The sequence below is a fragment of the Anolis sagrei genome, chromosome 4 (assembly GCF_037176765.1).
Source record: "Anolis sagrei isolate rAnoSag1 chromosome 4, rAnoSag1.mat, whole genome shotgun sequence".
Lineage (NCBI taxonomy): Eukaryota > Metazoa > Chordata > Lepidosauria > Squamata > Dactyloidae > Anolis > Anolis sagrei.
The window spans coordinates 44,392,434-44,413,360 of record NC_090024.1 but is presented as its reverse complement, the minus strand read 5'-3'; the positions used below and the strand labels follow the sequence as shown (position 1 = coordinate 44,413,360).

The following is a 20,927-nucleotide window of genomic DNA, read 5'->3' as shown; positions in this document are numbered from 1 at the left end:
AGAAAGAAAATGGCAAAACCATCTCTAAATAATTCTTGCATAATAAAACTATGAGAGACAACATGCTGTTGTCATATGAACATTGGACTATAGCTCAAGAGACCAGGGTTTTCATCTTGTGGCAAGCCTCTCAAAACAAATCTTGCCTGTGATCAGAGTTGAAAACAACTCAAAAATACAAAACATAGCAAAACATGAATGGAGGGCGAAAGAGAGAAATGTGCCAAGAGGAAAGCATGTCAAGCCAACCTCGATCAGCATCGCCTTCCACCTGGAAACCGATGCCCTCACTGCGGGAGAACATGCAAGTCAAGAATAGGGCTCCACAGTCACCTATGGACCCTGTTCACCTGTTCTAACTGGGTTTACATTTTCTCTATTTGCTTTGAACCATAACTTTACACAACAGAGAGAAGTGGCAGGGAACAGTGAGGAAAGAAAGAGAGAAAATGTATAATTCACCATTTACTTCCTTATCCCTCTTGCATAAAAAACAGTATTAACAGTATTAAGTTGTCTTATTGAAATCCAGAGGCACAAAAAGCAGCAAAACACAAAATGGATTTTTCTGATGGTTTGAGAGTGGAATTCTGTGTGAGAGAACTTAATATATCACTCCTGTATCTAATTCAAATGATAATTCTTCCTTTCTGAAGTCATGTAGCTAATTTCAGAGTCAAAGGAAGACATGATTAAAGCCATCTCTTCAAATCCCACTTTCCCAGTCTTCAAAGTTTTCCCCCTTGGGTCTGCACATTTGTTAAAGGGAAAGCCATATGGAATAGCCTAATTTTAGATCTTGTCAAATACCCTCAGGGCACCATATCCCATTTGATGCTGGAAGCTAAGCAGTCTTAGCCTTGCTTAGTATTTGGATGGGAGACTGTCAGAGAATACCATATGGCACAGGTTATATTTCAGTGGATTGAACTGGCAAAGCTACATCTGAGTATTCCTTGTGTAAGAAAACTAAACTAAATTCATGTTGCTGCTATAAATCGACAGGCAACCTGAAAGCACACACACAATTTTAGATCTTCATCATTTCCAGCTTGCCTTTAAGCAGCACTAATGTGTTGGAGTTGAGTCAGCATTTATAGGATCACCCACTAAGACATTTTGTGAGAGTTTCTCTATAATCCAATAGTGTGTGGTGTCTATTTTGAGAATGATAGATCCTTGAATGTGTAATTAAGAGCTATTAGTTTTACAAAAGCTCCTTGTGAAGATGAAAACTGTTGAAACAGAGTTGATGTTATATCTAGTGTAATTGCTATAATAAATGCTTGTACTTCAGGATTTAGCACTGCACTGCTGGAAATAGGAGTCAGTATTGTAAGTAATCCAGGAACCCACACATTTCTACACTGAAGATTTCGCAGATGTACAGTCAAATAGGAAAAAGAATACCAATAATCCACATATTTCTCTGTCCCTTTCTATAAAGATGGTGATGATTATGATGATGATTCTGATCCCAGTGGAGATTGGCACACTGGGTGCAGTGCCTAAAGACCTTGGCCTGCACTTAAACACAATCAGCGCTGACAAAATTACCATCTGTCAGCTGGAAAAGGCCACCCTCAGATCTGAACACATTATTTGCTGATACATCACACAGTCCTAGACACTTGGAAGTGTCCGACGTGTGATCCAATACAACAGCCAGCATAGTGATCTTGTTTGCTGTGACCTAATCTTGTTGTGTTTCAAATAATAATATTATTAATAATAATAATAATAATGATAATAATAATTTTATTTCTTGCTGGCCTCTTTTCATGACTTGAGGCAGGTTGCAACATTGATAAAAACATCCAAAAATATATTTTTAAACACGTTAAAATATATTTCCATAAAATACGTATTAAAATGCTCAAAACAAAGATTAAACATAAGATGTAAGTATAATATAATACCTGTGCAACTTCAGTAGTTCACAAGTTCAAAACTGCATATGCCCTGAACTCTTGTATTTTCAGAGTTTTCAAGCGCTGCTTTAAAAAATTAAAAAGAAAGCATGCTGAAAGGTTAAAATTTATAGTATCACTAGCCGTCCCCTGCCACGCGTTGCTGTGGCCCACTCTGGTGGTCATAGGGGTTCTGTGTGGGAGGTTTGGCCCAATTCTATCATCGGTGGGGTTCAGAATGCTCTGTGATTGTAGGTGAACTATAAATCCCAGCAACTACAACTCCCAAATGTCGAGATTCTATTTTCCCCAAACTCCACCAGTGTTCACATTTGGACATATTGAGTATTTGTGTAGAGTTTGGTCCAGATCCATGATTGTTTGAGTCCACAGTGATCTTTGGATGTAGGTGAACTACAACTCCAAAACCAAAGGACACTGCCCACCAAACCCTTCCTGTATTTTCTGTTGGTTATGGGAGAAGTGTGTGCCAAGTTTGGTTCAATTCCATCATTGGTGGGGTTCAGAATGCTCTTTGCTTATAGATGAACTATAAATCCCAGCAACTACAACTCCCAAATGACAAAATCATAATTTTGAGTGATGGTCACTCCTTGTGTAGTGAGATGTTTTATTGCCAAATTTGGTGTGATTTCGTTCATTGGTTCTTTTGTTTTTAAGGTACTCATTACACACAGAACATTTATATATATATAGATGTTTCTTCAGTATTTGGAAGGTGTGTTTTTAAGTCTTGAAAAGTTGTTGCCACGAAAGAAAAGGTAATGTCTAATTATGAGAGGGAATGACTTGTTGCAAGCAAGGACCAAACATGGTTTACAGACTGGTGTGACAATTTCCTAAATAATCCAGGAATCTACACATTTCTGCACTGAAGATTTTGCAGCTATACAGTCAGATACTGTATATACTCAAGTACAAGCCGACCCGAATATAAGCTGGTGCATTTAATTTTACCAACAAGAACTGGGAAAATGTATTGACTCAAGTAAAAGCCAAGGGTGGGAAATGCAGCAACTACTGATAAATTTCAAACTAAAAATAGATAACAATAAAATTACATTGATAGAGTATCAGTAGGTTAAATGTTTTAAATATTTACATAAAACTGTTACATAAGATAAGACTGTCCAAACCATTATTCTAACCTTCTTCAATGTAAATGTGCTTGCGTATCTTTCCAATAATAATAAAGAGAATAAAATAATAAATGCGATAATAACAACAATAATAAATACAGTAAAATTATAAATGCAATAAAACAATAATAGAGTAAAATAATAAATGTAATAAAACAATAATAGAGTAAAATAATGTAATAATAATAATAATAATACGAATAAAATAATAAATAGAATAAAATAATACTAATAACAGAGTAAAATAATAAATAACCTTGACTTGAATATAAGCGAGGGGAGCTTTTTCAGCCTTAAAAGGGGGCTGAAAAACTAGGCTTATACTCAAGTATATACGGTAATTCTAATAGTCCACTTATTTTGTTTCTGCTACTTGCTATAGCTTCTCACAGCTGACACTCTAGCTGCAATCTGAATTCTTGTGAGTAAATGCCATTGAAGTAAATGGCACTTCTTTCCAAACATTGCTCTGAAAGAAGTTGGTAGACTAAGCTTTCATAGACTTGTCTAGTTCATCAGATGCAACCAAAGCATATACTACCAGCTGATTTCTCACAGTTGATCTCAATGGTGCTAAAAATACAGTAATACAGACTAGCACGGCTATGTCTTTGTCAACAATGTCCTGTAAGGGTTACTAGCATTACTCTTCTGGAGTGGTATGGGATTTAAGTGATCAGTTGTCACCATGGATAGTGTTCATTTCCTTTAACCGCTATGAAAAAAAATAATCACTGCATTAAACAATGTGCATTCCCACGGTCTCTGTTAAGAGAAAAAGTTGCCCTCCTTTACTGTTTTCATAGGAAAATGGTACCCCCACCTTGTGTAATAATAGACATAAGCTCAGGGGGAAATGCTGAAGTTGAATGTTGATAAGAAAAATGCATTTAGACGCTTGTAGGTTACTCATATCGCTTTATGTCCATCACTTTTTAGAGCCAGGTTTGTGTCAGGCTAAGCTGGGAATGAATGGAGATAGTGAGATCTGGCTTAAGTGAAAGATTTAATTTTGATCATTTGTTTGGAGTTTGTTCACATTTAACACATCTTATAAGCTCCATTAGTTTTTCAACTGAGCGAGGTTTGCTTTGTTTTGCATGGCATACTCCCAAATCTTTATGTTGAATGGAGCTAATTTTATTCTTGAGAACAAGAAAACAGAGAGTGGGAAAAAATTAAGAATCTGAAAGTCAGTGCATTAAAGGAAAATCTTATTGTCTAATAACACAATCTATATTTCCCAGAGTTTAGAAAGTAACATTTAATTCATTTCTATTGCTCATTACACTATTTATACTGTTATACTGCTTAACTAGCAACTAGTTATCAATAGCCATAATAATAATAATAATAATAATACATCATCATCATCATTATTATTATTGCTATTTATAACCTTTTTGATGCAATTGTTACAAAATTTGTGTTTATACACTGTGCTTTTCAATTTAATTTGGAAAGAATAACACTTGGTGCCGATAAAAAATAAACATCTACATTGACAGATTAATGCAGTTTGACACCGCTTTAACTGTCATGGTTTAATGCTATGAAATAATAGAACTTGTAGTTTGTAGCTTTCACATAGTAAGAAAGCTAAGCACCTTTTTTTGCTTCAATCTATGGATACTGTAATATCTATTTTTTGAGCTTTTTATTTAGTAAACATCATCCTTAAGTCCCTTGCGATACATCTCCTTTTTTGTGATTCCAACTGAATGCCTTCCAGTTTTTATTTTCCCCGTGCTACTCTGTGACATTCCCCTCAAAAATCTAATTATCATCAAATGAAGCTTATTTTCCTGAGATAATAGCTGTGCAAGATACAAGATAAATGAGTTTCTTGATACTACAGTATGGGTGAAAAGTTAATTCCTCCTCTCTAGCACTTTCCTCCAAGAACTAGGGTTCGAAGAAATATCAAGGATCATGTAGACAGTGATCCCATGCAGAAATACAAATACAGTCTGAGGCAGTGCAATCAAGTGTTGGACAGCTCTTACCATCAAGAATGTTTAGATTAGCATTTCTCAACCTGGGGGTCGGGACCCCTGGGGGGGTCACGAGGTGGTGTCAGAGGGGTCACCGAAGACCATCAGAAAACACAGTATCTTCTGTAGATCATGGGGGTTCTGTGTGGGAAATTTGGCCCAATTCGATCGTTGGTGGGGTTCAGAATGCTCTTTGATTGTAGGTGAACTATAAATCCCAGCAATTACAATCCCCAAATGTCAAGGTCTAGTTTCCCCAAACTCCACCACGGTTCACATTTGGGCATATTGAGTATCCATGCCAAGTTTGGTCCTGACCCATCATTGTTTGAGTCCACAGTGCTCTCTGGATGTAGGTGAAGTACAACTCCAAAACTCAAGGTCAATACCCACCAAGCCATTTCAGTATTTTCTGTTGGTCATGAGACTTCTGTGTGTCAAGTTTGGTTCTATTCCATCTTTGGTGGAGTTCAGAATGCTCTTTGATTGTAGGTGAACTATAAATCCCAGCAACTACAACTCCCAAATGACAAAATCAATCCCTCCTCCCCCCCCCCAACCCTACCAGTATTTAAATTTGGGCACATTGGGTATTTGTGCCAATTTGGTCCTGTGAATGAAAATACCCTGCATATCTGATATTTACATTACGATTCATAACAGCAGCAAAATTACAGGCATGAAGTAGCAACGAAAATAATGTTGTGGTTGGAGATCACCACAACGAGAGGAACTATATTAAGGGGTCGCGGCATTAGAAAGGTTGAGAAACACTGATTTTGATGTAATTGCTTTTCTCCTAAAAAGTGTGCCTCTTGCTTTTCCTTATCTTAAGAAGCAATATGGATCATCCAACTCAGGATGCTCTGTTCCAAAGTTAGAAGATGCTCCAGTTTGCTTTTGATTGCACCTTCTGGGAAAGTCAAGCTTCCACCCCCTTCCCTCCTTTCTCTTTTGCTGGGTTAATTGAGTACAATCTGCTTTTGAATAGAATCTGCCTTTGAGTGCAATCAGTTTTTGCACTTTGAATTCATTTTCAGTAATTTAAGTAAAGTGGAGGAGTAGAGGTGGAGCAAAGGCATTTCTACAGTGCACAGAAAGTATTTACTTACTTTTACTTAGGTGATCCCTCGTTGTCCAAGTAGGATAGTCTTCCAGGATCGGTGCACTGGTGGTGGGTCCATAGGTGACTGTGGAGCCCTATTCTTGATCTGCATCTTCTCCCGCAGTGAGGGCATTGGTTTCCAGGTAGAAAGTGGTCCCGGTCAGGGTTGGCTTGACGCGCCTTCCTCTTGGCAAGTTTCTCTCTTTACCCTCCATTCATGCCTCTTCAAATTCTACAGCACTGCTAGTCACAGCTGACCTCCAGCTGGAGCACTCAACGGCCAGGGCTTCCCAGTTCTCCAGAGCAACTTTATCTTCAAATTCTGAGCTGCTTCCTTTCATAATCACTGGTAAGAAGCAACAAATCACAAGTTCAAAGAGAATGGTCCTGTGTTTTATTTATTTATTTATATCCCACTTTTCTCACACAGGTGGGATTCAAAGTGGTGTACAATGGTTAAATGACCAAAATACATCACATAAAAATACAACAAAAACATCATACAGGCAAAAACAAACAAAAATACACACTACATAAGCCAACTTTGTCAAAATTAATACATTAAAAATGCCATTATACCATTAAACCCATTAAAAATTCCCTGACCCTCAGGTCATTAAAGTTATCCATTAAAATTGTTCTTGGGTCCTAAAAACTCCATTTCCTTTAGGCCACCTTAAAATAATTGCCGGTCCCAGATAACAATTCGTATACTCCAACAAAAAAAGGAACATGCACATTTGCATCCCACAACAGGATCCTGGTCTCTACCTTAGAATTATAAAGTTGGAAGAGACCACATGGGCCATCCAGTCCAACCCCTTGTCATGTAGGAAAAGCAGAATCAAAGTAGCCCTGAAAGATGGTCACCTGTCCTCTGTTTAAAAGCCTCCAAAGAAGAAGTACGCACTACACTCAAAAAGTTTCACTGTCGAACAGTTCTGAACCCATCCAGGACAACAGAAGAGAAGCTTGCTCCCATACAACATCCTGTCAAATATTAAGACATGGCTATCATGTCTCCTCTCAACCTTCTCATCTGCAGGCTAAACATACCCAGTTCTTTAAGATATTCCTCTGAAGGCATGGTCTCCAGACCTTTGATATTTTAGTCACCCTCCTCTTCCAGATGAGGTCTAACCAAAGCAGAATAAAGAGGCACCATAACTTCTCTTGATCTAGACACTATCGCACTTCTTTTGATGCAACCCACAATCCCATTCACTTTCTTGTAATTTGAACCTATCTTTTCTTATCAATTTTTTTCTGTCTAAATGTAATATCATACATTTGTCCTTGTTGAAATTTATTTTGTTAGTTTTGGCCCAGCTCTCTAATCTGTTAAGGTCATTTTGAATTTTGATTCTGTCTTCTGGAGTATTAGCTATCCCTCCCAATTCAGTGTCATCTGCAAACTTGATAAGCATGCCCTCTAAACCTTCATCCAAGTCATTAATAAAAATGTGGAATAGAACTGGGCCCAGGACCAAACCTTGCAGCACTCCACTAATCACGCCTTTTCAGGATGAAGAAGAACATTGGTGAGCACCCTTTGGGTTCAGTTGCTTAACCAATTACAAATCTGATTAGCCCACATTTTAGTGGTTTGTTTGCAAGAAGATCATGGGACCTTGCGTTACCTTGCTATTTCTTATTTTTTTATATTTATATCTTATCTTTATCCCAGCACAAGATCCAAACCAACAATCCCCACTGCTATGTTACTTCTACATACCTTAATGACTTCACCCTGTGCAGTAAGGAAAGAATTTTATGTCCTCTCTGCCTAGGATATGACTTGATATAGAAGCATGTTCCATCAAAATTGATTTCTCCCCTTCATTTGCTCACCATGTTCTCATCTTCTGAGTTATTTTCAAGAAGAACCACTCAATTTGTGGTCATCAAGGAATGATTCACTGTGGGATTTCATGTTGAATTTTCATGGCAGCTGCCTTCACTTGTGAAACATTTCCATTCCAAAAGCATTACAACACCCTTATACATTTCAACATTATCAGGTTATCTTAAACATTGGTAAAGTGCCTACAGCCACAATGGGAGTACTAAAAATGGTTCAAATATACATTGTTCAATGACAAGTTATTCCAGACTTGGCCAAATTGAATGTGAAAGCCCAAGAGCAATGGGGAAGTTGCCTGGTTAAATCTGATTTAAAGATTCCTACAGTTCATACAATGCTGTACGATATCTTGGACATCTGTATGCAAGGAATGACTTCAGAAAGTGTAATTTGTCCCAGCACTGGAGAAGTTGTGTTTGTCACAAGTTCCACTGCAATGAAAGTATAAGTGTATCTGTCATGCACTGAATATGGAAAAGAAAATAAGTTACAGGAGAGATTTTCTGTCTTTTAAAAAAAACCCAGTGTATAATACTCCCATAAGTACTTCGTAATGGAAAACTTTAAATCATTTTATAAAGAAATATAAATTATTTTTATAAAAACCAAATGTTACTAGATTATATTTTCCCACAAACAATGTATAACTTTGTAAAACAAAGCAGCTTGTTGGTTTTGATTTGTAAATATTCTTCTCTCCTTCTTTCCTGAAGGATTTATGGATGGAGTAGGCAACTGTGAAGAATCTAAGAGTCTCATCTTTCCCTTTTTTAAACTCCTCCAGAACTTTACCCTTCTCATCTAAATCAGAAATTACCCTATTTTTGAAAAAAAAAATCTGTTTCAGGCCCCCAAATGGTTTGATCTCATCAAAAAAAGTCTTGACATGGGAATTATTTATCTGTATGCAAATCCGAAGCTGCATGCCTTCATTTTGAGCATGAATTTGTGGGTCATATGTGCCAGGAGATAGCCACATTTGTTACTATAGTTGTTTTTTTAAATATAAAAATGACATTTCTGTTATCCCAGACCATTCCCATGGCTAGCTGTAATGTTTCATTTCCAGTCTCAAGTGGATTTTTTCAGGTTCAAGAGGTATCATAACAACTTATAGGGCTATAGTCCATCAGACACACACACACACACACAATTTGTCCTCCTAAACAGCAAACCATGGCAAAGTTTTACAAAATTGCTACAAACGGCTGCCAATACGAAACAAGTAGACATCGAAGTAACAACAAGGGCAAAACCTAAGAAGGCATCTTATGAGACCTCTTTAGGCCAGTCTGGAAGACCTTTTGTACCCGTGGGACACTTTGAGGAAACATCAAGGTACTGGGAATCAATCCAACTTCATGTATTTATGACACTTTGACATGACAAGCTCGTGTATTTATGACACTTTGACATGTTCAAGCTGCAATCCTAAACTTATTTAATACAGAGCAAGTAGTCCTCATTGGATTCACTACTGAATAAATATTAGTGGCTAACACTGTAAGGTAGCTGTCTTGTACAAACTTACCATTGGAAAGAAGCGCTTACTTCTTCTTTTTCTTTTTACAAAAGAAAGCATGCATTCAGTTGCATTGTAAACTATTGTTTTTCTTCAGAACTGGCATTTTAAGTCAGCATATTTGCTGACTTTTGTACTTTTACTTGAGGAAGAAATGTTCCAATTTCATCTGGTTTACGCTGACACACTAATGAGCATACTTTTTGTTATATTTATATCCCATGTTTACTCAGGGTGCTGAAAAAGTGTACAAAGAAGTTAGCAAATGATCCTTGCTTCAACACCTTATTTTTAGCAAGGTTGCTGTGTTACATGCCTTTAGACCTTGCTCTGAGCACTGAACCATTCTAAGGAATCGCTTAGCTCAGGCAAAGAGCTGAGGCAACTAAAAAGCATGGTTGTTGATAGATGAGGTTAAAAAGCAAGATATGATTGACAACTGTTGCTGTTCCCCTGAATCTTCCCGGGAGGCTGTACATCACTAGAATTTGCAGTTTCTGAAGGTTTTTGACCAATGGCTTGGACCCCGGTGATGCAATGGCCCTTGTCCCGCAGGATTGAAAACAGGTCGGAGATTCAAATCTGGGGAGAGCAAGAATGAGCTCCCTCTGTCAGCTCCAGCTCTCCATGCGGGGACATGAGAGAAGCCTCCCACAAGGATGATAAAATATCAAACCATCTGGGCATCCCCTCGGCAATGTCCTTGCAGACAGACAATTCTCTCACACCAGAAGCAACTTGCTGTTGCTCAAGTCTCTCCTGACACAAAATAAAAGGCTTTGACTGCTTTCAGTTTGCTCTTAGGTTCATCATCACTGCTTCTCCTCTCGGTTGTAGATTTGTGTCAATCTGACTTATAGAGAAAATGATGAGAAAGTTGCTTAGAACCTGCAGCATCACAGTGTCTAAAAAAGTGTCTAGTGTTTCATCTGATCAAGTTTCTTGAGATCAACTGGGCAGTGTTCCCTCTGTCTCTCATTCAGAGTTGGAGGAAACCAATCTGATATTAATGGTTTAAACTTTTCTTTTTTAAAAATCTCTATGCCACCTATCAGCTAAGAACTTGACACATAGGAAAGACGTAATTATTTAAATGAATGAATGAACAACCAGTTATGTTAGTTATAATCATCTACTTTATATTGGTTCTAGCTAAAGTTTGGAAAAGTTACTTTTTTGGACTAGAACTCACAAAAGCCTCCCTGCCAACATAGATAGCATAACTTTCCCAGGCTCTAATTCCAAGTATACTGTTTATGTGTGATTTATAAAGCTTGTCTGCATGCATATGTGCCAAGCAAAACACATTCTGGTATATTGGTTCCTTTCAGCTAGAATACCCATGCATCTGGTATTCTAGCTGGTAGTGTACTGTTGTAACTATGCTTTCACCTACAGTCATCAGCGATCCCTCATGTCCACGTATGATTGTCTTCCAAGTGTAGTGTCTTGGCAGGTACATAGATGACTGTAGAGGCCTATTCTTGATGTGCATGTTCTTTTGCTGTGAGGGTATCAATTTCCAGCTGGAAGGTAGTCCTGGTCAGGGCTGGCTTACACACCTTCCTTTTGAAACGTTTCTCTCTTTCATCCTCCATTCATGCCTCTTCAAATTCCACCTCCAGTTCAAACATTCAAGGGCCAGGGCTTCGCAGTTCTTGGTGTCTATGCCACAGTTTTTAAGGTTGACTTAAAGCCCATCTTTAAATCTCTTTTCCTGTCCATCAACAATCCCTTTTCCATTCTTGAGTTGGGAGTAGACTGACTGCTTTGGGAGGTGGCGATCAGGCATTTGGACAATGTAACTATGCTTTCCCCTACAGTAGAGAGTATATGAGTAACTACATATAGATCCAAGATGGGGGTGCACATCTTATTCCACAGTGGCAATACAGGGTTACAACTCCAGACACAGGGCCCTTCTACACAGTCCTATATTCCAAAATATCAAGGCAGAAAATCCCACAATATCTGCTTTGAACTGGAATATCTGAGTTCACACTCAGATAATGTGGGATTTTTTGTCTTGATATTCTGGGACAGTGGTTATCAACCTGTGGGTCCTCAGGTGTTTTGGCTTACAACTCCCAGAAATCCCAGCCAGTTTACCAACTGTTAGGATTTCTGGGAGTCGAAGGGATATAGGACTGTGTGGAAGGACCCTTGGACTGGTGATAATTCAGGTACTAAACATGACTGAATTCCAGTCCTTGTCTTTGGAGTTTATGGTATTTACTTCTAGATAAGGAATTAGTACAGAATTGTAAATCCTTTAATTAATCAATAGCTTCAAGTTGCATCTATCCAATAACTGCTATGTAGTTGGGAATTCATAGTAGACCAAGATAAGAGATACTTTATTGCAACAACCACACCCCCCCCCCCCGAGATTCCATAGATTTGAGTCTTGACAAGTAGGAGATACACTGATATTCATAATTCCAGTTACTCTATTTCACCCTCTGTTCAAAAATCACTATTCCATTTCCTCATACACTGAACAAGCTCTTTATTGTTGTTGTTGTTTATTTATACTTCATTTTTTCTTTCTACAAAGGAGACACAAAGCAGCACTGCACCATATTGCACATAGGATTGCCAGATGTAAGAGAGTACAATTGTTATAGAGAAGGGCTTCCACACCACCCAATTACATTATTTTAATCACTATGGGTGCATCATGTATAATTTTGGGATTTGTAGAGCTCTTCGGGTGAGAATATTAGCATCTCTTCATAATTGCAAACCCCTAGATTACATAGAATGTAGCCATGCCAATTAAAATAGACATGCAGTGTTGTTACTATGTAGTTTGAATGGGCCTGGATTTTCAGCAGGTGCCATTTTTCATGCAAGAGACACCTGCAGCTGAAATTCCCTTATTTGCCATTCTTCCCTGTTGTCTTTGGTCACCCTATTTGTGTATCATCCATGGACACTAAGACTCTTCCTCCTTTTGATTTGTGGTTGGTTAGTGCTGTTTTGACACAGCACTTACTATCAGAACCTCAAAACAGAATAAGGTACTAACTGTGGGAACAAAAATGTAACTGACTAAGTATTTTTAAAAAACAAGTCTTTTCCCAACTATAAATCCTGTTTCTTAGGAATGTCATGACTTAAATAATGCCTTGTTTATTTTGTTCTAAATCTTATCTGAACAAGGTCATTTTGACCCAGCCAGGATTTCCATTTTCCTTTCAGCTTTTATGGTGAGTAGTTTGCGCTCAGAAGGCTGCAAAAACAATCCCTCTTATACATTTTAAAGGGGAAATACACACATTCAGGATATGGTGCGCAAAAGCACAGAATGTTGTCCCTGTGATATATTTCATATTTCATGACACTATGCAGGTTTTATAAGTGGTACTTTATTTGCGATGGCTTGTGATATCAAAGCTCTAAGAAACAAGGACAACTTTGTGAGTTTCAGATGTATTTAATTGCAACCCCAAGCATTCCTGGCTAACTGTTTTAGGGTAGCTGATAGTGGTAGAAATTGACCAACACATCTGCAAGATACCAACCTAGTGAAAACTTCTCAAGTGACTATACACAGCATTCACTTCTTGTGGATACAGAACACATCTGGGACTTCATCAGGCAGCCAGGGAGAAAGTGGAGGGAAAGGTCTTACTCATTCCCTCCTGTCTTTCCCTGTCTCCTCGGATGGCCTTCTATCCCATGTCCTTTCACCATCTTCCCCCATCTTTTCTCCACTTTATACCATCTTTTTCTATCAGGAGTTTATTGACACCCAACTCCTGATAAAGGTCTTCAGATTTTGTTTCCATGTGTTTGGGAAACGGAGCACCATGGAGTCTCACCAGAAGTGCCCTAACATCATCTGATGGCCTTTGGGGGACCCCCATGGGGCTCTGTTTTCCAAACACATGGAAACAGGACCCCTAAGACTGTGGGATGAAGTCCCAACACACACACACATATAGGCATATATATCCACAGGGAATGCATTCAGCATCATAAGCCAACCTGCTAATGACCTGCCTCAAATACCTATAAAAGATTGGCATCCTTAGTTATTGGGGCAATGATTCCCTCCCCTCCCCTGACAGAAGAATTAATTCCCACTCTTGGAAATAACACTTTGTTGACCTGCATTTTAAGTTAAAATGAAATAGACCTTCCAGACAGCTTAATATAATATCAAGCTTCATTTTGTGAAACTGTGTTTGCAGATCCAATCTCCTCCTTCCAACTTCCTTTGCCAGCAGAGGATGAAAAGCTGATATCTCAAAGGTGAGGCAGCAGATTAAAAGTGCTAGGCTATGTCAGAGGCTTGGATAAACATTTAGGACTGAAAAAGGATCACAAATCTGGCTTTTAAATAAGTAGAAGAAGAGGGAGACAGATAAACAAACAGGTATGAATTGCTACAGACCCGTCTTGGCCAGTATTATATAAGCATTATAGATATAATTGAAGCACTGATGGAGCAAAACTTGGGAAATTTAATTTCATGGACTGCAACTCCCTGATCCCACAGCTAGCATTACCAGAAGCTATGAAATCCTTGAAGTTATAGTCCTTAAAAGTAACTTTTCCAAGCTGTATGATGGGAAACAACACTTTATGAAAAAGCTCATTCATTTCTAAACCACATAGTCATTCACATTGCTACTTTTTGGTGATCAGCTCTTTAGCATTTTGTTAATGCTTGCAAAGGCACACTTGCATTTACATTGCCATTAAAACCTAACAAAATGAAGTCTAACGGGAGAAGGAAAAATACTATTTAATGTTAATATTATCATAGTCTCTGTATAACATGGCAAACAGAGAAACAGTATTACTACCATACTAATTGTATTTTCATATTTGTTGTTCAAATTTCCTCTCTTTTTTCAACTTGGGGCAACTCACAGCAGTTTGACTAACTATTGTAATAGGCTTTCATGGCTGGAATCACTGGGTTGTTGTAGGTTTTTTCGGGCTATATGGCCGTGTTCTAGAGGCATTCTCTCCTCCGAAGATGCTTGTCATAGATGCAGGCGAAACGTCAGGAGAGAATAGCCCGAAAAAACCTGCAACAACCCAGTTTCACTAACTATTCCCCAAATGGCTCAAACACTGTACTTTATTCAGAAGCAACTTAAGAATGTATTTGAATCATTTTAGCAGTCAACTTCTTTTTCACCTGCTCAGTTTCTATAGCTGTAGCTATCTGTTCTAACAGCTGTTTGCAATATTTTGGTTTTCCCTGGTCTCCAAGTAGTATGCATTTTCTGATGTGGTGTTATTGACACAATAGGGGTGAAACTGTTAAGTCTACACTTTCGCAGCTTCTTAGGTTTTACTTGGGTACTCAGAGTACAGTTAAAGTGAATGTAAAACAAACTGGTTTTAAGAATGCCTCCAGGGTTTTCCAAATCGACAAGGTTATCCAGAGTCTTTCCAGACCACAGTCTGGTAGGAAAAGAAATAAAGAAAAACAAAGCATGCCCTGTAGTATTAATTGGCACAGTTTAAAATCTTATAGTCCCCAAGGGATAATAGTTTCATCATGGCCTTGCCACTTACAATGATTGAAAATATTGTCCCGTTGCCTGTTTACCTGACTTTAGAAGATCTGGGTTTTTTGTTTTAGTCTACAGCCAACCCAGCATCTGTGAAAGCAGTTGCAGTTTAATAGGCTGAAACAGACACCATATAATCACTTCTGAGGAGAACGTAGAGCAAATGATTTACAAGTCATTTACTAACAAAGCACAAATATATATCTGCCTTAATTAATGCTTTATGAAACAAGCACTGGTTAGTCTAAAATATTTTACATTAATATGTATTGATTTTACATATTAAGCAACTCAAAGCAGGCTTTCCAGACATTGAGATAAGTCCATATGCATATAGCACTTAAAACAGACCACATTTACAAGCCTTTTCCACAGCTTAGACATTGCACTTTTAATGTTCTTTTTTAGAATTCCCTTTGCCAGTTAAAAGAAATTCGACATCTGTCATCATGTGAAATGCAGATCTAACACAAATGTTAAGATGGACACTTTATAAAGCTCATTTTTCCACAGGTTTTTGAAAATCCCTTTTCCCCCACACTTGCCTACTTGAGAAAGACTCTTCTTGACTTCATGGACCAGCCCACGCCAGAGCTCCCTGTCGGTCGTCACCACCCCAGCTCCTTCAAGGTCAGTCCAGTCACTTCAAGGATACCATCCACCATCTTGCCCTTGGTCAGCCCCTCTTCCTTTTTCCTTCCATTTTCCCCAGCATCATTGTCTTCTCTAAGCTTTCCTTTTGTTTCATGATGTGGCCAAAGTACTTCATCTTGGCCTCTAATATCCTTCCCTCCAATGAGCAGTCAGGCTTTATTTCTTGAAGTATGGACTGGTTGGATCTTCTTGCTGTCCAAGGCACTCTCAGGACTTTCCTCCAGCACCACAGTTCAAAAGCATCTATCTTCCTTTGCTCAGCATTCCCTATGGTCCAGCTCTCACATCCGTAGGTTACTACGGGGAATACCATTGCTTTAACTATGCGGATCTTCATTGCCAGTGTGATGTCTTTACTCTTCACTATTTTATCAAGATTGGTCATTGCTCTCCTCCCAAGAAGTAAGCATCTCCTGATTTCCTGGCCGCAGTCTGCGTCTGCAGTAATCTTTGCACCTAGAAATAGAAAGTCTGTCACTGCCTCCACGTTTTCTCCCTCTATTTCCCAGTTGTCAATCATTCTTGTTGCCATAATCTTGTTTTTTTTTTTGATGTTTAACTGCAACACAGCTTTTCTAGAACTCTTCATTAGGCTAAATGGTATAAAAAGTAAGAGATGGGGAAGAAACAGAAAATTTAGGGGGGAAATGGAATGGACTGTACAGTTACATTTAATCTCAAAGGGAAGTAAACTGACTCACTGGTTCACATGGTAATGTGTATTTTGAAACTAAATCTAACTCCAAACAGTATACAACCTGATATTTTTTCAACCTTCCTCATGCCGCGACCCCTTAATACAAATCCTCATGTTGTGGTGACCCCCAACCATAAAATTATTTTTGTTGCTACTTCGTAACTGTAAGTTTGCTACTGTTATGAATTGTAATGTAAATATCTGATATGCAGGATGTGTTTTCATTCACTGGACCAAATTTGGCAAAAATACCCAATATGCCCAAATTTAAATACTGGTGGGGTTGCGCGGGGGGGGGGGGAGTAGTTGATTGATTTTGTCATTTGGGAGTTGTAGTTGCAGGGATTTAGAGTTGACCTACAATCAAAGAGCATTCTGAATTCCACCAATTATGAAATTGAACCAAATTTGGCAAACAGAACTCCCATGACCAACAGAAAATACTGGAAAGGTTTGATGGGATTGACCTTGAGTTTTGGAGTTGTAGTTCACCTACATCCAGAGAGCACTGTGGACTCAAACAATGATGGATCTGGACCAAACTTGACATGAATTCTCAATATGCCCTAATGTGAACACTGGTGGAGTTTGGGGGAAATAGACCTTGACATTTGGGAGTTGTAGTTGCTAGGATTGAACCCCACCAATGATAGAATTGGGCCAAACTTCCCACACAGAAGCCTCATGCCTTGAAGGGATTCACTGGCAGGAGCCTCCCTCCAGCCTCACACATGCTCCCTCACTGGCATATGTGCCAAGCATACCTGCTCTCCTCTCCCCACTGGGAGTCTCAGAAACAGCCCTCCCCTTGGCTGAGAAGCAGGCTGAGAGGCTGGCAAATCACAGCAGAGGAGGGCTTTTGGTGGGAGGGTTTGCCTTCTGTTTCCAAAAAGGAAGACAATGACAGGCAGAGAGATCTTCAGCCTTCTCTGCCAAAGGGGTCCCTACAACCACCAGAAATATATGTTTTCTGATGGTCTTTGTCGACACCTCTGAAACCCCCATGGGTCCTGACCTCCAGACTGAGAAACACTGTTCTGTACACTACTTTTTATACCACCCAGTCTGATTAAGAGTTCCAGAAAATGTAAAATACGGATAGGTGTATTGTGTCAAAATTTGGTGTCAATTTGTCCAGTGGTTTTTGAGTTGTGTCAATCATAGAATCATAGAATCAAAGATTTGGAAGAGACCTCATGGGCCATCCAGTCCAACCCCCTGCCAAGAAGCAGGAATATTGCATTCAAAGCACCCCTGACAGATGGCCACCCAGACTCTGTTTAAAAGCTTCCAAAGAAGGAGCCTCCACCACACTCCGGGGCAGAGAGTTCCACTGCTGAACGGCTCTCACAGTCAGGAAGTTCTTCCTCGTGTTTAGATGGAATCTCCTCTCTTGTAGTTTGAAGCCATTGTTCCACGTCCTAGTCTCCAGGGAAGCAGAAAACAAGCTTGCTCCCTCCTCCTCCCTGTGGCTTCCTCTCACATACTTATACATGGCTATCATATCTCCTCTCAGCCTTCTCTTCTTCAGGCTAAACATGCCCAGCTCCTTAAGCCGCTCCTCATAGGGCTTGTTCTCCAGACCTTTGATCATTTTAGTCGCCCTCCTCTGGACGCATTCCAGCTTGTTCCCACAAATGAACATTACATTTTATTTATATATATATATATATTTCAATGAAATATTTTCATGAGATATGTTGTTTCCTCCTACATTATTACAATGTATGTATGTGTTTGTGTCTCTTACAAGGAGTTGGTTTGCTGATAAAACTGAATTACTGTTTCACGAAATGATCGGTGTCTAAAAAAGAGTGTGTCACCAACAGGAAAGGTTTGGAGACATCTGTTGTCATGTCTTTATTATTATTATTATGTTTATTTACATTCAATGCATTTCAATTTCGCATCCACAAACATTAAAACAGAATCCAAGAGCATTGGTCTTCCTCTCGTGGTTGCTTTCCATCCCTCCCTGCAAACTTTGGGTCCCAAAGATGCCAATAGGAAAGTTTATCCTCTCTCTCTCTTCCCTCCCCGGTTTCTGGAGGCTTTTTTTCTAGAGAAGCCTCTCCTTTTTGCGCCTTTTCAACTCATCCCGAAAGAAAGCAGCCAGCAGCAGGTCTCCCTCCAAGTCCGGTGTTTTGCAGGCGGCGGGTCCTTTGGAAATGCAAGGCGAGAAGCCCGGGCTTCCTTCCCCCCCCCTCCCGCAAGGATGAAGCCCCGCCCCTTCCCCGTGGCCCCGCCCCCTCCCTCTCCCCCCTCCAAAGCGCTTTTTAGCAGCCGCCCTTCCTGCGGGCCACGCTCAGGTTACTTGGCGAAGGGCGCGCGCCCACCTCCAGCCGGGTTTTGTCTCTCTCTCTCTCTCTCTCGTGCCTCCTTCCTCGCGGCGCTTGGATTGGGCCGCCCTCGCCTTGACACCGCGCTCTCTCTCCTCTTCCTCCTCCTCTCTTCGGAGTGGCCAAGGGGCTGGAGGACGGCTTTCAACAGATGGTTCGGGTTAGTGCGTGTCCTCAGCATCGCCTTGGAGTCGGGATTAGGGCAGCCCCAGCGGCGCGGTGCTCTCTGCCTCCCAAACCCAGCGGAAAAGGTGCCCTTTGAGACTCTTTTTGGGCGGTGGGGAGGGGGCTGAGGAGAGGAGGAGGGGGGAGGAGGGGGGAGGAGGAGGACGCGAAAGAGAGCACTCTCCGCCTCTCAGGTCGCTCAGGTGAAAAGAGGACCCATTGGGTGCATCTCTCTCTCTGGGTGCAGCTACACTGTAGATTCAATGCTGTTTGACCCAATCTCTGTCTCTCTCTGGGGGCATCTACACTGTGGATTCAATGCTGTTTGACCCCACTTTTGAACTGCCATGGCTCCTTGTTATAGAATCCCAGCCCCTGTCTTATTCCAAGGTCTTTAGCAGAGAAGCCAAAGAGTGTGCCAAGCTGCAACACTCAGAAAAGAGGACCCATTGGGTGCTTCCCTTTCGCTTTCTCTCTCTCTCTGGGTGCATCTACACAGTGGACTTAATGTAGTTTGATCCCACTTTCGAATTACCATGGCTCCTTGTTATAGACTCCTAGCCCCTGTCTTACTCCAAGGTCTTTAGCAGAGAAGCCAAAGAGTGTGCCAAGCTGCAACACTCAGGAAAGAGGACCCATTGGGTGCTTTCCTTTCTCTTTCTCTCTCTCTCTGGGTGCATCTACACAGTGGACTTAATGTAGTTTGATCCCACTTTCGAATTACCATGGCTCCTTGTTATAGACTCCTAGCCCCTGTCTTACTCCAAGGTCTTTAGCAGAGAAGCCAAAGAGTGTGCCAAGCTGCAACACTCAGGAAAGAGGACCCATTGGGTGCTTTCCTTTCTCTTTCTCTCTCTCTCTGGGTGCATCTACACAGTGGACTTAATGTAGTTTGATCCCACTTTCGAATTACCATGGCTCCTTGTTATAGACTCTTAGCCCCTGTCTTACTCCAAGGTCTTTAGCAGAGAAGCCAAAGAGTGTGCCAAGCTACAACACTCAGAAAAGGGGACCCATTGGGTGCTTCCCTTTCTCCCCCCCCCCCCCTCTATCTGGGTACATCTACACTGTGGAATTGATGCAGTTCGATCCCACTTTTCAACTGCCATGGCTCCAGATTATAGAATCCTAGCCCTGTTCTATTCCAAGGTCTCGAGCAGAAAAACCAAGCTACAACACTCAGGAAAGAGGACCCATTGGGTGCCTTCCTCTCCCCCCCCCCCCCCGGGTACATCTACACCGTGGACTTAATGTAGTTTGATCCCACTTTCGAATTATCATGGCTCCTTATTATAGATTCCTAGCCCCTGTCTTACTCCAAGGTCTTTAGCAGAGAAGCCAAAGAGTGTGCCAAGCTACAACACTCAGAAAAGAAGACCCATTGGGTCCCCCCCCCCTCTATTTGGTTCTGTCCACAGTGTGGACTTAATGTAGTTTGAGCCCACTTTTGAACTGCCATGGCTCCACATTATAGAATCCTAGCCCCTGCCATATTCCAAGGTCTTTAGCAGAGAAGCCAAAGAGTGCGCCAAGATACAACTCTCAGAAAAGAGGACCCATTTGGTCCCTCCCTCTCTCTTCCTCTCTCTCTCTGGGTGCATCTACACTGTGGACGTAATGCAGTGCAGTCCCACTTTTGAACTGCCATGGCTCCATGTTATGGGATCCTAGCCCCTGTTGTATTCCAAGGTCTTTAGCAGAGAAGCCAAAGAGTGCACCAAGCTGTAGCACTCATTCTTCCACCACATGAAGCCATGGCAGTCAAAGTGGTTTGAAAGTGCATCAATTTCACAGTGTAGATTGAGCCCCCCCCCTCTTTCTCGCTCTTGCACACACTCACCCAATGCTGGTTTTGAATGGCATGCCAGCCCAGCGCACTTGTCAATGCCAGTTGTGGGTGCTTTATCAATGCGGCTATTGTCCAGCTGACAGATAACACTGGGCAGGGTTGGATGCCTGCTTATCCTCAAGGACCTGAAA

General features: G+C 40.5%; 1 protein-coding gene across 4 annotated transcripts in view; it reads left to right on the top strand.

Moving 5' to 3' along the window:
* The first annotated feature begins 18,722 nt into the window (after nucleotides 1-18,722).
* The window catches only part of SULF1 (sulfatase 1), a 132,472-nt gene continuing 130,267 nt past the window's right edge, over nucleotides 18,723-20,927 (top strand). For 3 of the 4 annotated variants that reach the window (XM_060775444.2, XM_060775441.2, XM_060775443.2), the window contains exon 1: nucleotides 18,723-19,033. The gene's annotated coding sequence lies outside the window, so the exon portion shown is untranslated. The remainder of the gene's footprint in view (nucleotides 19,034-20,927) is intronic. The other variant, XM_060775446.2, reaches the window with a different exon arrangement.